The sequence below is a fragment of the Enoplosus armatus genome, chromosome 1 (assembly GCF_043641665.1).
Source record: "Enoplosus armatus isolate fEnoArm2 chromosome 1, fEnoArm2.hap1, whole genome shotgun sequence".
Classification (NCBI taxonomy): Eukaryota; Metazoa; Chordata; class Actinopteri; order Centrarchiformes; family Enoplosidae; genus Enoplosus; species Enoplosus armatus.
In genome coordinates this window covers 14323224-14335563 of record NC_092180.1, presented here as the reverse complement: position 1 = coordinate 14335563, position 12340 = coordinate 14323224, and the positions used below count along the sequence as shown (strand labels likewise).

The following is a 12340-nucleotide window of genomic DNA, read 5'->3' as shown; positions in this document are numbered from 1 at the left end:
AGAGATTTGTAGGCGACTAGCAGGTATGCAAACAGTTTAAAGCAGTGATAAAAAAAAGAAGAAAAAACGGCTGCAGCCGCATATTGAAACCTTTGAAACTGCATTTGTGTGGATTTTGTTAGAACTTCATTTCATCAAGTGACACATTCTCTCACATATTGTCCTTTATAACCTCCACAGACAATAACCTCCACATACAGCACCCTAGAGTGTGAATGTAGTTTATGTGAATGTCTATGTGTTTGTAACAGTATGTACAGTATTTTCTTTGGTACTTCTCAGAATTTTTAAAAATAACCTATTGCATACTGTCTGCATGAGTGGTGTGATAGGATTCTGCAGCTAGACCATCTTAGTACAAAATACCGTATGTTTGTATGTTTTAGGTAGTAGATTGTGTCATGCGTGTCGCAGCAACAGGAGTTGTCTGTTTGAACTAGCTCACATTCAAGCTTCACTCCAGTTAAATTTTAAGTACTAAATCCTAAATGTATTCACTAATGAACAGTAGCTTCAATTACACATGATGTTGATTATTAAAAAGAAAAGAAAATGATACAATGCACTTTTGTACCCCAAAAGCTTCTCATGGCATCAGCAGACAACATTTTACAGCAACACAAAGTAAAATGAGTTAGCAGGGTCAAATATATAGAACATAAAAAGACAGCTAGAGTCTAAATTTCACATTTAAAAAAAGATCCCTCATCGGTGGAAGATAGCATATATTTTGACTCTTTAACTGTATGTGGAAAAAGAAATGGATTACTAACATCTGGGTTCCACTTCTATGGAAAACAGGAATCTGTCATTTCATAGGCTGCAATGAACCAATCGCCACCGTACATTTCTGCACAATACAACAGTCATTTTGATTCGTTAGGCCTGCTGATGGTCAACTACAGGCCCACCTGCTATTTAATGGAGCTCTGTTTGATGACCAGAGTGGCGGTTCAGCTGGGCCTACTAGACATAAAATAAATCATCATGGGCAGGAGAGTGACGTTGTCAGTCTGAAAGCACGGCACCCTGCCGACAGGCTTTGTGTCTGTTAGCTCACTTTTAGCTACAGGCCTGTTTATTACTCTCCACTTTGAGTCATTTTGTCTTCATTAGGACCATGAAGGAATGGCCACTTACCATTTCTGGAGTTGACTGATTAGGAGGTGGGCTGTTTATATGTTTTATGCTTATCTGATCTTTGTAACCTGGTACAAGGACAGCATCGGTTACCATGGTGACCAAAGTGAAGCAGCATCATGAGACCAGGAAAGGAGTTGATGTTTTTATTGCCATTTCAACAGAGATGATAAGGATTTGGTTTGATCAGCTCACATCAAAACAAAAACATCACATCACATACAGCAACCACCTTGACAGGAATAATAACAGCACATTAGCACATTCCCACTTTCAACAAGAGGAGATTGTTAGACCCGTGAATTTGTAGATCTCCACCTGTTGAATTTCTGTTGGCTGCACCACAGTCCACCAGGGATGAAACCTCATTTCTGTAAGCTGTTTCATTAAGGTTAAACATTAGTCCTACCAATGTGATATCATCTGCAAACTTGTGGGACTTGTTGGAAATACTCTCATATGTGTATGCATGCATCCCTGTGGGGTCCCAGTGTCAATAACCAGAGACTCGGAGAACATGTTGTTGATCTGACTACCTGCTCGGAGATGTTTGGACTCTCAGATGGAGACGTTTATTTTCCAACCTGGATGGTAGAATTGTTTTAAATGCTGAGTAATCAACAAACAGAAGCACCACAAAAGCGTTGAAGAAAAGAGTGCAAACATAAATACACTGCATTATTGACAGGTCTATTTGCCCTATATGCAAAGTGGTAAGGTTCAAGAGCAACGCTGGACAAGTGAAAACCTTCATTGTGACAGATGTTAAGTCGACAGCTCTATAATCATGCGGGCAGTTGAGGTTAGGAACAATAACAGCAGACTTAAAACATGCTGGGACCCTCTGCTCTGAAAGAGATTGGTTCAACATCTGAGTTAAAATAGAGGCGATGCCATCTGCACACCATTTCACAGTGGCGGCTGAGATTAAGCCGCCACTGTGCTGCTGCCTTTCTACTGTTTTGCCTACGCAGGAGGTTTCTTACCTCATGTTCACTAATAAAAGATAGAGGCACAGCAGGCTCTGATGGCAAAGGAGATTGAGTGCACTCCAAAACCTTGAAAAAGTTCAATTAGTGTTTGAACTTTCAGAAACAGTCTCTCAGAAAGCCTGCCTCCTAACCAATCAGCTCTCTGGTTATAATTTCAACAGGATCTTGTTACGGGCAGACATGCTGACTTCATATTAAATGTCCAACAGGTGACTGTGGTCACAGACCTTTGGAATAACTTTACTCTCCTGCTTGTCTTATTACAACGTACAATGAATGTTTGCACAAAGCACCAACTAAACACTGCCATGTAATTGGTTGACAATAGTTTTTGTACTGAACTCAAATTCCTGCAGCATAATGATTTAATTTCTTTCATTGGACAACAATTGGTTCAATTTGGTGTAATCATATTTTATTAGAGGTGTCCCTGGGAAACATGATGAGACAACTGTGGGAACAGAAAATCTTTATAAAACCCAATCAGATGGCATGATATCATAATATGCCTACAGTCTTAAAGACTGTGACGAGTCTTTCAATCCAAAATAATTTAAATAATCTGCTCATTGGAATTAGATGTGAAGCGCAGACCAAATAAGAAAAGTTTCGAAAGTATCAATGTGTAAATTTGGATTTTATACACTAACACTGTGCAGTCCAGGCTACAGTTGTACTTGTGACTGTATTAATGTTCTGATTGTTCCATTTGTGATTCATAACATCTTCTTCCTCACGAGGCAGGGGCACCAATCTTGGCCTATTCATCATCTTCTGTTCATTTTTACGAGCTTCTGTAGGTGTATGTTGGCTATACAGGTGAAATTGCACAATGTCTACTGCTTTTACATGAAAGAGGCTGTACACACAGAATACATTCGTTTCAAGATCAGTGCTCACTCAAGCAGAGAGGGGCAATGAAAAAGGACCCTGACATGAAAAAGGTAAAGACAAGAAACAGGATGTTGTGATGCTGTGGGCCTGTTTGGAAGCCCTCTTCCCCGCTGTTTACATGATTTATTGCAAATGCTCAAACATCTTTACTCTAGTCCAGCCCCGAGGAACACAGCTGACATAATTCTGTACTTCTACATCTTAGATGTCTTTCATTCATATCTGTCATTTTTAGTTCATGCAGAAGTCAGTGAGGAAGTCTAACTTTTAAACTATGCTAATTTCTGTCGGTCAGCATGTGTTTAAAAGACAGCACCTAACAATTAATCTAAATAAATGTTTGAAATACTTATGTTATCTTTCATAAGTGGAGCAGCTTACATACCTTCTAACATGTCATATTGTATGTAATATATGATCATGTGAAAACCTTTTTGAAATCCCATAATAGTCCTCAGTTGGACCGTGGGCTGTTGACTGAAACAAAAAACAAGTTTCTAAGTTGCCACAAGGGGGCATTTCCAGTCACCTTGGATTGATTTTCATCTGTGAGCATTGAAAGCTACATTTAATTACATTTAACTGACAGCATATTTACAAACTTAGAACATACAGAACTGACGATTGTAGTGTGACTTGTGGTTTAAACATCCCAGAGATGCTTCATACCTTCCAGTGAACTCCTTGTGATATGATTTGTGACTTGTATTTTATTGTACTTAATTTTTGGCTGTTGGTGATGTCGTTGTGGAGCACTCTGCTGTTTTGTTTGGTTGTGGTTGCATTTGTCCGACAGTTGACAGAGATTCAAAGGGAATTTCCGAAAGAATAATAAACAAAACTAACTAACATCTTCCATGATACCTACTCATTCAGCACATGAACATATATTCCTCAGGGGGTCATGAATCATCATGAATCATCATGAATCATCCTGAATCAAACTAAAAACTTTTGTTTGGGTTTATTCGGACACATTTGCTCATACTAAATATATATTAGAAAACAAATACATGCAGTTAAACACAAACACAATGTATGAAATAATCAGAAGCTCTGCTGATTGGGATGTGGGCTCCCCTGCTCCTATTCATTTAACCAGTAAGTGGCTCTCTCTAGTCCTTCTCTTATCTCTGAATAAAGCGAATCAGCGCGGCTGGCTGAGCAGTCAAAGCAGAGAGCCAGGGAAGCACCTGGCCTTACACGGCTATCTGATTAGAGGAGGTTGCAGGCCAGGCTGAACCAGACCAGGCCAGGCAGTGGCAGCGGCAGGGCAGATCTGGAGTAAAATGAACAAAACCAGGCTAATTCTATTGCACCACGGCCTCCCTTAGAGGCTTAGAACAGCAGGTTCAAATCAAAACAACACTATAGTGCAGACCAACCTTATCAGCCCAGGTTTCAGGAATGAGGTGGAGAAACTATAGCTTCACTGGTTCAGAACAGCTGATTGGTGTTCTCTGAAGCATGCATTTAATGATTAAGCTGTTATTATCGACGGTGTCCCCAAGCTCCCAAATTGGCTCCGGAAAAAAAGAGTCCTCTGACTTATTTTATCTCAGCTGAAAGAAGCATGAATGTTTGAGAGTAACACAGCAGAGTGAAGGCATTAGTGAGACACACAAATAATAAAGATTACAAAAGGGTGTCAAATTAATTCTGCCTTTATCTGTTTTCATTTTTTAGGAAAAGATGATTTGCAGATGGCAAGATCCAAAAAGGATGGATCATAAATACATATACTGCATATACAGCATAGAGGTGCTTAGCATTGCACCTCCATAACCAAACTTAAAAAAGAAGCTTGGTGAGTAAGATACACGAGATATGCAAGAATTAGATTTGAAATCAGTGCAACCTACAGCATGCAACAAGTCATTTACACATCAGCAGCTACATGCAGACTACACACGGCTTACATGTTCAGATGAGGCTTGTTTAATGCACAGGTAGTCTTTGATACATTTGGAAGCAGTGACTGAACGGAGGTGAACAGAAATAAATTCTTTATGTTTTGTTAGGGAATGTAACCCAGTGTACCAGTTTGACCACCAATGAAAAAAAGAGAGGATAAACCTTTTCAGGTACAAGGTGAGAGACTGTAAAATATAAGGAGACATACATTGTGCTGTAGGCCGTCACGAGAAAGCACCAGCCTGAGTCATGACCTGGTGTTGGGTCCATCATACTCATTAGTTATTGAGAGTACGGGATACTACTAGGCCATCAAATTGGTACAGAGGCAGCTGAAAACAGAAGGCTGTTGTGTGGACAGAAAGTGTTTGTTATTACAGTGTTATTCTGTGTGGCTGTTTCATGACTGGGCCACTTCCATTAGACTGTTTTTATTCAGTTTGGGGGGAAAAATTACATTTTTAGGCAAAGTGTACACACAGTGCAGCATAAGTGCAATACAGGAGAGGGTAGGTCTGAGTAATGCAGGAGTAGTCTGAGTGTGCATGACCTAGGTTTCACTTATTTTTCAGTTTTTCAGTTTGATTTTTATTTTTTTCTTGTTTCCTTCTTTTTCTAATGGGAAGCAAAGTATTACTTGGATTTTTTTTTACTTTACAGGTTCATGAGGACTGTGTGAACAACGTTGAGTGGATGTTTGTCAGGTTCTGTGGAGGACACGGCGCAGGTGATGAACGCAGGTCCTTGGGTCAGTCTTTCCAAGGCTGGATTAGCATCTGGACAAAGTGGGTGATTTCCCCAAGGCCCCCTGAAAGCACCAGGTTTACTGTGTGTCAACTGTTTTGTTTTAAATTATAATTTAATTGACAATTTCTTTCAAAATATGCACTAGTAAAGCACAGCAAGGGCCTTGAAGTGCATCACCAGTGTTAAAATCTAGTTTTAAGGCCTTCTTTATCTCAGTTTTGTACTTACATTTTGGATATTCCTAAATGAATTTGTTTCAACAAATTGCTACACAGTAAATCAAGGACTAGCTACTATTCTTGCATAGAAACGCAGTGTTTCTAGTAGCGCAGAGGGTGGGAAGAATTCTGTTAAATCTTACTGTTGTTTGATGTCATCATCAAGCTAATTTGCAAACAAATAGGCTTGCAAGAGTTCTTGCTGAGTGTCTTGTGCACAAACAGCGTTGTCACAGGTTGGGCTTGGTGGGTGAGCTTTTTGTTTTTGTAAAACAGTTTGGTGGCTTTTGATACAATGCAATAGCTGCACAGTGAACACGGGGATAAGAACATCAGGAATTCATAAATCCATAATTTAACTGTAATCATTTGGCTCAGTAACCTACAAACTACATGGAGCACTGACACTGAAGACTTCTCGTGTGAGAGCTCTCAGGATACACCAAGATTATTTTTAACATGTAGCTTTCAAACACTGTCAGCTGATGGATTGCCACTGTTGCATCTGAGCTCCAGGAGTTACATACTGCTGCATTCATCTTTGGGAGGTAAAAAAAAAAGCAGGGGTTTCTCATTAAAGACGTCCCGGATACAGCTTGCCTTTCAATGATTAATAATTTGTTATTGAGGGAACAGCCAACACCCAGGACAATAGAGAAAGTGGTGTGACTGCTAACTGCTTTGAGTGGCTACTGCTAAGCTGTAACGTCAATTGCATTTTCCACAGATAATGGAATAAAAAAGGCAGACAGTAAAAATGCATTTAAAGACAGTCCTGTATGAAGAACATTTAAATCCCACACCTCCCTGTGTGTCTCTCCCAGCTCAACGTGCACAGACAGGCGTTAAAAGGTGTTGATGGATGTCCTCAGAGGGGCAGTCGTTCATCTTTATAGATCCTTTTCTTTTGAAGGATTGGTGTCAAAACACTGGCTTCTAATGGATGACTTGTTCAGACAGGACCGCAGTTGTGTCTTTGACTGGGTTTTCTGTTTATAACTGTTTGAACTTGCACTCGCGCTTACCTTATGGCAGGTCTGTGAGCAAAGTGAAATGCATTTCTTTTAGCTGGGCTCGGTTATGTTGTGGAGGGTAAACTAAACAACCTTTTGTTTCAGGAATATAGTTTTAATAGACTTTAAGATGTCACATGAGATAGAATTTGCCATTTCTTCACAACATGGTGCGTAATGAATATATCACAGTACTGACAAGACAGACTTATTAAGGTAAAAATACATAAAATAATGCATTTCAAATAATTTAAAATCTGTTTACATCTGCATGCTTACAATGATACCCAGCTGGAGGCCACAGTTTGTTTAGGCTGGTGATTATAGCTTCACAAAGTTTCTCAACACCCAATCTGCATGATGGCCTGCTTTCAACATTCCCCTCCTCTCTCCTGTTTTAATTTGGCCAGTGTTGTGAAGTCAGCTGCTGCCTTTAAGTCCTGTAGGAAATATTGCTGCCCTGAACTGAGCAATAAAGGAATGAACTAAAGATGTGATTATGAAGTGTGAGAAGTGTGTCTGACAGACGACACAGAAACCATGACAGCAAATCACATTGTTTGGTATATTTCCTGAAATCACATTATTCGCTCTGCTATTTTCTCATTGTCAGCAATCTTTTACAAAATCACAAACAGATCAAAACATCAACCACAAGCCTTATGCAGCACAATATGCTGTGTTCATGTCATATAGAAGAGATACTTTTTAATATTCAAGTGATGATTACGGCTGGGGAGCAAGTAATCCCGCTTCACTATATATGTCAGAGTTGGTACTACATACAACAGTTAGCAAACAAAACAAATATAAATGCAATGCTAAACATTCAAGGTAATTAAAGTTAAATGCACACAAATGTTTCATACAACCGCAGCTCTATGATAGCTCATTCATGGAATCATGGAAATCTGGAAATTGAAATTACTATTGATTAACACACCTCAGTGTTTTTTTTTCCTGTTATTATGACCAGAAAGTACTTAGATAACAATTTTGGGTAAAAATGATGATTGTTTGTGCACTGTGCTTGGCCGACCAAAACAGATGGTTACCTTTAGAGTCGAGGAGGTTGTTTTCTGTCCTATTTGTTTGTTCGTTGTAACAAAAACACATCAAATTAATTTTGATATTTAAAATATGATATTTCAAGGGTGACATGTCTGAAAACAACATGTGTCTGTATGTGAATTTATCACAAAGTAACAAGTCATTTTAGACAATTCACACATGGAAAATGTCTTGTAGAATAAAACTTTAATATCCCAAAGGGGCAACTTGGCAAACAGCAGTCAATAATAGTAAATATTAAATACAAGAATTAATAAAAAATGGCCACCCATACAATATATTGATACATACAGTACACACTCAAAGTACACAGGTTAACTCATTGTCACTGGTCACCAAAACCATCAGAAGGAGCAGCGAGAATAAATATGTTAAACATGTTAAACATTTAAGTGAATTCATCACATTTGACATACATTTCACATGTGAGAAATTGCTTTTTTTTTCGTTAAGCGAGTACAATTTTATGCTACATTATACTTCATCTCCACTACATTTTGAAGGCATATAGTGTACTTTTTACTCCACGACATTTAGTTAGTTACTTTGAAGATATAGATTATTAATACAAAATATAAATGAACTAATAAATTATGATATATTATTATAGGTTAAGCTAACCAGCAGTGCATAAAGTAATTAAAATTAGCCCCTCCTTTACAGTACCAGCTGCAACATGAAAAGCGATGTGCATGTGTACTTATATTTACTTATAATGCTACATTTTGAATGTGTGACTTTTTATTACTTGTGACAGAGTATTCCTACACAGTGGTATTACTACTTTTACTTAAGTAAAAGGCCTGTGTTCTTCTTCCACCACTGCTCAATGGCCCAGAAACAACACAGACTATTATCAAAACAACAAAACTCTCCTCTTGTACCACCTAATATAGAGGTGATCCGAGGGGGACTTTGCTCTGTATTGATAACTGTAGTTGGGATCAATAGTGTTATAAGTGGAGCTCGGAGCTCCGTGGTGTCCCTGAAGGCGTCAGTTCTCGGGATGTTTTGTACCCTCCCTGCCCCTGCCGCCGCCGCCGCCGCCGCTGCTGCTGCTGCCTGCTGCCCAGGCTGTGCTGCTGGGGCTCGGGATGACGCCACCTCTCGCTCCGCCCCGGCGCAAACTCGCTCTTTGCGTTCATTTCATTCCTCTTCTCATTCCGAGCATTCTTCGCATCTCTGTCAGTGCGCGAAGCGATTCACCTACACCTTCCTGGCTGGCCCAGAAACACCAGAATAACTTGACATAGTATTAAAAAATACCCCGTAACATCCCATTACCAAAAGAAAGGGACATTTTTATATGAGATATCAATAACGAGGTAAGTTTCAATGGTAGTTGCAGGTATCCAAACTGGTTGTGGACTTCTGTTCGTGGGGGTTTAGTTGACGTCTTTGGAAATATTGGACAATTTATTAAAAATGTTGGCTTATGTGGGTGTTTACTATGTATCCCATGTCGTGAATTAACGTTAGGTCGTCTGTTTTCATCGCTGAGATAGATAGATGGCCGATTCTGGTCGCTGTTGCAACAGGGTGCTCACTTTGAACACTCACTGTTGTAGCCTATGGCTTTGACATAGCAGCGAAAATCTTTGACATTTTTCACATATTTTTGAAAAGAAGCCCGATCATACGCCCCTATAAAAAGCCCTCAGATGCCGTTTGCCCTTTTGTCAGATCCTCAGAAACTCCCAGCGGGATTCGGGATGAACTAAAAAACATACTGCACGAATAACAATTTTTGGACAAGATGACGGTTGAAAACGTTGCTGTTTTCCTCTCCGTAGTTGGCTCAGCCGGGAGTTGTTGGAGATTTCACTGGAGCATTTTCGGACCACCTCGAAGAAAACACAGTGGAGAGACTTGTTGCTTCAACACGTTTGACGGTGCTTTTTTAATCGCCATCGAAGTTTTGTGTAAGTAGATGTTTTTTTTTATATACATTTGTTTGTTACTTCTCTGACCAGGTCTGTGTGCCGCTCTCCATGTTGTTACTGTAACTCTTAAGGAAACCGAGTGAACCGGAGGGAGAGGTTAGCTTAAAACTCCTTTATTGTTTCATGTTGTGGGGTGGATTAAAGCTCCCCTGTGCCCCCTTCATGTCCAAAAAACTACCACCGTGACAAAAACAATGTAGTAAATAGCTTTTTGTGTGGGTTCTTGTGTTACTTTTGGGGTTTAAAATAACATTAAAAGGTCCTAACGTGATCCTGTGTAAGCTAAAGTCTTCGGTTATCGTTTAGGATGAACGTTAGCTTAAATTGATGCTTATGGAGCTTTTATTTAGGATTTCCTTCATTGTTTTATTTCCCTTCCTCTACTTTGGGAAATGCCTGCTCAGCTAAAACTGAACCCCCCCCCCCTTAAACTGTAGGCCAGCTGTGTGTGTGTCACCAAGTTTTACTCCTTACAAGGATTTCATCCCTGTAACTTTCTGTGGACTCTGGGAAAATTACACAGGCTATTCTGCAAAGGGAGGGATGAGAATAAGGCCAAAAGCTTTCATTAGCAACAGTAAAGTTGGCTGGTGTACACCCTGTTGCACCAAACACTGAAAGATCTCCCCTTTGTGCCAGATTTGGTTAGTCTCCACTACCCCCCCCCCCCCCCCCCCCCCACCCACACACACACACACACACACACACACACACACACACACTCACACACTTCACTGAATATTTTCTGCTTTAAATTGTCGGATTTAGTTTGCTTTGAACAAACAGCCCAGTCAGGTCACCAGGCCACGGTTTACACACCTTAGATATGCTGCTGTGATTCAATCAAGGAGTCTTTATACTTCATTAATTTAACTGCAAATTATAGAATAAATCTTGATGTAACCTCATTCTTTCTCTTGCGATCTCTCCAGTTGTGCTTTTCAGTATCTCAGTCAGCTGTCTAGTCACACTGGGCTTGACATCTTGTGGCACAAATTGTGTTTCATCATTGGCTTGAGGAAATTGCCTCTCTAAAACATGAATTTTGTGAAAGTTGCTGTTTTGTATAATAATAAGCTTAACAGAAGAAATGACACAGCTGAGAGTGAAAAAAGGACCCGTACAAGCTTTAAAAGGAGCTTCTTGAACAGAATCCACTTTCCGTCCCCACTACTACTGCTACTACAAGTTTTTGGCTGCAGCACCTACAGCTTCCCACCTATCTCTGTTTTTAATGTGAAAGCAGCTGGTTATGACGAGTGCACAAGTTCTCTACATTTGTCATGTAAAAGATGCTTTTTCTTACGGTTGACATGGAAGAGACTCAATATCTTTCATTAAATTCATGTAAAAGGGCTGTTATCATTTCCAGGAAACAGTTTGAATGCAGTCAGGTGTAACCCCAGACAAGTCAGTGTAAATCTGCTTGCTTGGAAGAAAAAAACGGGGGTAGAAATAGATGCCTTGTTTTCAGCTTATGCAACCAGTGGACCTGTTGGACGGAAGCCTGCATAACATTTGTGCAAGAATAGGATGTTGTCTTTGTTTGATCGAATAAGACTTTACCACTGAAACTAGGAGTTTCCAAACTCTCTCTGCTTTTTGATGGAGCGTAACGCATCGCATTAAGCATTACCTGTAGTTTGTTAGATGCTATGATGACCCTGAGCCTGTGTCTTTCTGTATATTATTATTAGTCTATACTTTTAAAATAATTTGGAATTAGCCAGGAGCAAAACAAAGTCGTTTTCACTGACTTACAAAGTTATTTTTTAAAACTGTGTCATTGTAATATGCTCTGCACAAGTGAAATTAAAGCAGATGAAGATAAATATCTGAATGAGAAAGGGTCATGCTATTGTGCATATATTGCTTCATAGGCTACGCAGGCGATGTGTAACTTTAATGCATTGTTGGTTCAGGTTTTGTTCCCTCACACTGCCTTGTTGAGGTCTGAGGGCAGGACTACAGAGAGTGTAGTCTATCTGTTGTGAAGTGTGGACAGAATAATGTGCTTTTGTGAAGCACAGAGTGGACTGTGTTACTTCTTGGAGCAACGTGAGTTTCAGTTGTCCATACTGGATATTGTTCGAGGGTTATCGACTTTCAGAGAATCAAACGTGGAAAATATAAATTCTTTCTTTTCTTTCTACAAAGCAAAGATTTAATTTCTTCTGCCAGGGACGGCTTCTTGTGAGCCTGGCGTCACATATCAGTCTCCTTACCATATCCATTTGCCGTGTTTGTGCAATGGCAGGTAATTTCTTGCAGTATTTGCATACAATAGTGACAGAATATGACCATGTTTACGTATGACACTTGGAAAATACTTACCAGATATAACCACAGTTACCCAGACTGACAAGGATACATGGATACTCTCCGTGATGCTAAAGCTTCAGAATGAA

At 39.7% G+C, this 12340-nt stretch overlaps 1 protein-coding gene across 1 annotated transcript in view; it reads left to right on the top strand.

The window, feature by feature from the left end:
- The first annotated feature begins 9238 nt into the window (after positions 1-9238).
- The window catches only part of tead1b (TEA domain family member 1b), a 44862-nt gene continuing 41760 nt past the window's right edge, over positions 9239-12340 (top strand). Inside the window, exons 1-2 of the mRNA XM_070912074.1 lie at positions 9239-9314; positions 9783-9911. The gene's annotated coding sequence lies outside the window, so the exon portion shown is untranslated. The remainder of the gene's footprint in view (positions 9315-9782; positions 9912-12340) is intronic.